The sequence below is a fragment of the Vigna radiata genome, unplaced genomic scaffold (assembly GCF_000741045.1).
Source record: "Vigna radiata var. radiata cultivar VC1973A unplaced genomic scaffold, Vradiata_ver6 scaffold_108, whole genome shotgun sequence".
Classification (NCBI taxonomy): Eukaryota; Viridiplantae; Streptophyta; class Magnoliopsida; order Fabales; family Fabaceae; genus Vigna; species Vigna radiata.
The window spans coordinates 273,052-277,736 of NW_014543429.1; positions in this window are offsets into that span (position 1 = coordinate 273,052).

The window sequence follows — 4,685 nt, forward strand, 5'->3', positions numbered from 1 at the left end:
GTAATTCCTTGATTAAGCAATACCACCTAGGGATAAGGGTAGGACGATCAATTGCTTTTAACTTTTGTTCTATAATGCTTTATTAATTGCTAGGGGAGGCTAGGGATAGCAAGCCAGTAATTAGTAATAGGCTCTTTTCGCCGAGGGATCGGGTTAAGGGTAGGCTAAGAAAGTTGCATGACATCCTTGTATGTCGTTTGTTTTATTTTTGTTGAAGTGGTATATCTGTCACATTTTGTGATGAAGAACTTGGTTATATTGTAATGAATGAGATTGAGGTTGTAATCAAATTGTTGGTGTAATGACCTTGTATTTAATGAAGAAGTTGGTTATATTATAATGTTTGTTACTTTAAGTTGGTTATATTATAATGTTTCTCACTTTAAGTTGATGAAATCAAAATATGCTTCCATAAACTTGTAAAGAGCAATCTAAAGTACAAAGCAATATAAAAGTACAAAGTAATAGAAATATGATAATCAGAATCTGCTTTCATGATCAGAATCAGAATATAAAGGTCAAAGTAATATAAATATGATGTTCAAGGTCAAAGTACAAAGAGATATCTAAAGTGCTGCTGTTGTTAAGAAACAACGCAGACCAATCTAAAGATGTAGCTGTTGTTAAGAAACAACCCAAAACAGTATTTGAAGTCAACTAAAATACATCAAACATCATCCAAAATACATCAAATATCATCCAAAATACATGACAGCTACATATCCAAACTACAAAGTAATATAATATAAATTGTCGTTGTTGTTTGATCTGGCTGGGTTTATTCAGTAATCTGACTTCCTTGAGTGGGGTGTAGTGTAACTTCGTGGTGTGGTGTAGGTTCCTGGTCTGGTACAGCTTGCTGGTGTGGTGTACCTTCTTAGGGTTGCTGTTGAGTTGCTTGAGGGCAGTTAGGTCTTTTATGCCCTACTTGTCTGCATATGGAACATCTCTTAGGAATTCCTTTTTGTCCAATTTGTTTATCATCCTTCCTTTGCTCCCAACTATCAAGTCTTCTTTTCTTTCGTGGTGTACCTAGCAAGACTCTTTTTGGTGGAGGCTGAATATCAGGTGTTGAAGTCCTTTGTCATAGATGAGGACCATTCAAGGGGAAAATGATTGGGTTATATGTTTCTTCATACGTGAAGGTTCTAAACCAAAGTGGTAAGTATTCTTCAGGATTGATGTTTAGAAACCTCATGGCTGTGAGTGCATGGTAGCAAGGTATTCCTGTTATTGTCCACTTTTTGCAGCTACATTCTTTTTTTTCAACATCAACCACATACTTCTCAACAATGATGGATGTATGGGTGATCTGAAATATTTGCATCCCTGACCAACTGCCAAATGGTAAACAATGAATGTTAAGAACAAGACTTAACCATTTAGACCAAATCACAAATTTTCATACCTAGGCATCTAGTATTTTGTCTTGTCTAACTCCTTCTGTAGTCTTTTTTGAATCTTGGGGAAGATGGTATCTTCAAATCTACTTATCTTCTCTCTATTGGATGCCCACCTGTTCATCAGGTACATCTGAATCTCTTCCAACACTGTTATTATTGGTTTTCCCCGTGCATCTAAGATCACACTGTTAAAACCTTTAGATATGTTGTTGACAAGTGTGTCATAAGCTGGTCTTCCTGTAAACCTGGATCTAGACCAATGTCTGCAAAAATATAAAGTTAACCATTAGGTAAAGTTAAAAAGCATGTAATATTAAAGATAGGAATGCGTCTAGATTAACTTGCCTTGGTGGAATTTGTATCAACTATTTAAATGCGTCTAGATTAACTTCCTTGATTTGTCTCATTACTGACTCCCATGCTTCAGGGGTTGTTGATGTTGCAGCCTTCCATAGTAATTTTCTCAGGTTTAAGCCAGCAAATTTCTTCCTAACATTTGAATAAATGTGCCTCACACAGTAACGCTGGTCCACATCAGGCAATAGACTTTGTAAAGATGGCAGTAGTCCTTATTCAAACAAACTATGAGCATTAAATTTCCTTACTTTCTATGGTGAACAAAGTAATGAATAAAAAGGTTTCATTAAATTTCCTTACATTAATTTTAACTGCTGAGCCTGGGTTTGCCCGGAGCAACTCCTCTGCATAATCATAGAGTCTTTCATATTGTTGTTTTTAGCTACCATCAATGTTGGTTGTTGCCATTGCTTTTGCTCTACTTGTTGTAGCCCTAGACACACCAATATTATATTTCTTACAGAATTTGTTGTGCAAATTTTTCATTTTCATATCAGGATTTGCTTTCATGCTCTTCTCCAACCTGTCACTTAACCATTTAGAGGTAACTAGACCAATTTTGAATTCTCTAGTACAAGTATGCCTGTCCAATATCTTTCTTAGCTGTCATGTACGTTGGGTACTCTTATATCCATAATAAGCGTACCAGGGACATTTTCCTTGTGAGCCATAACATTTCACGCAAATTCTTCTCTTATCATTCTTCCAAAGCTTCAACTTTCTACCATTGTGTACTCCATAACTTCTAATTGCATCAATGAAATCATTTTTTTCAGGGAAATATGTACCAAGTTGCCATCTATATTCTTTCATACTTGTGGGCTCTTTGAAGGTTGCAAAATCTCCATATCTAGATGTTTCAACATCTGAATCATCACTTAAATATATACTATCACAACTATCAGATTCCCACTCACTATCAGATAATCCCCTTGCCTGTACATGCTTGTTTCGAGTAGTACATTCCCTTGTTGTTCCCCCTAGCCAGTCCTTTTCCTCTTCCTCTTCTTGGGTTTCTTCATCTCCATGCACACTTACATCCACCAAATCATCTTCATCAGATGCATTCCAACTACTACCATCAACCTCATCCTGACCATCCCCTACTCAACCACAAATATTATCCTCACCATCTTGAGAAGGAACTTCAGAAACCTCATCAAGTTCAACATGTTCCTGAGCAACTTCATCAACATCACCATCAGCCTTACTTTTCATCTAAACTAATCATGTAAGACTTGAGAAAAGAATTAGATTGGTGTTTGTATGCAAAGAACAAAAGTAAACATGCAAATGCAATGATTCAATTGGCTTTAAGAAACTATGGATGAATGAAGTTGTTGGGGTTTACAAATTCATCTTATCCACCCTCATATATCTACTCTTCTTTTTTAATTAGCTTATTTATCATATTGTCATGCAAACTTTCTTAGTCTACCCTTAATCCAATCCCTTGGTGAAAAGAGCCTATTACTAATTACCGACTTGCTATCCCTAGCCTCCCCTAGTAATTAATAATGCATGATAAGCGGAAGCAAAATACAATTGATCGTCCTACCCCTATCCCTAGGCGATATTAACCTAATCAAGGAATTCATCACCAGTTCATGACATTATTGTACGTCCCAGTATCAATAAAAACAAACAACATTTACTGAATGAGTTAAACGATAAAAGCATTAACCATAGGTGAAGAACCCAACAATTGATAAATCAAGCATATGCAAGCATATAAAATAAATAAGAATTTGGATATATGAGAGTTTCAAAAGATTACATTGTTCCCCAACAACCTCGGGTTTAGTTCACCATAATCATGGTGAAACTAGATGAAATATGATGAAAGAATGGAAAAAATAACCCTAAACTTGGTAGATTGAAGCCTAAGCATCCAAGGAACCTCCTCCAAGGTGTGTGGAATAGCTCTGGACGTTTCTCTCTGGCAAAAGAATATGTTTTGATTCGCACTGGGGCTATATATAAGCCCAAAAAGATAACAGAGAGATTACATAATCTAGCTAATAAAAAAAGGCAACCGCCCAGGCGCCTAAGTTCACCGCTCAGCGGTTTCCCTCTTGCCGTTTTGACTGCTCAACGGTTAGTTTTGCCGTTGAGCGGTTTCCCTCTAATCGCTCTGAGCGCTCAGCGGTCCATTCTGGCGCTCAATGACTCACTTGACCCTTCTGTTCATCATTTTTCTTCTTCTTTCATGGGTCTAAGTCCACCTTACTTCACTTCCATCTTCAATTCACCTTAAAACCCTGCAAAACAATGTAAAACAAGCATAATATCTCTAAAACCAACTTTTGACTCTCACAAGACACAACTAAGTGTTTTACTTGATTTAAAGCTCATTCTAAGCCATAAATGGTGTGTTTTAATATCAAATTTAAGTATGAAAATAACGGTTTTTAGACCGTTATCAACAAACTTCAACCTCAGGAAGTTCTTGTTGACCAACTTCATCAACAGGTTCACCTTCTACAACCTCAACTTGACCAACCTCAACTTGACCAACCTGAATATCACCTACCTCAAGTTCACCTCCTTCAACTTCACCTTCCTCAACTTCACCTCCTTGAACTTCACCTAACTCGGGTTGACTATGATATTCTAACATATGAATACAATCAGGTTGGGATACCATGTGAACCACAAACAAATGAGCTTGACCATTCATTATAGCAATGTTCACCACATGACATGCACCTTTGTCATCACTTAACAATTCCAACCTATCTTCTAATACAGGGCCACCCAGGGAATACCACAACTCCTTAACATTTCTATAACCCATCTCCTTTAGTATGACCATTATTTCAAAAAAACTCCATCTGTCTGGGTCAATGATCAACTATTGACGTACAACTATAGACGTGTAGTGATGCTTAAATAAAGATGCATGAACCACACAAAAAACAATCA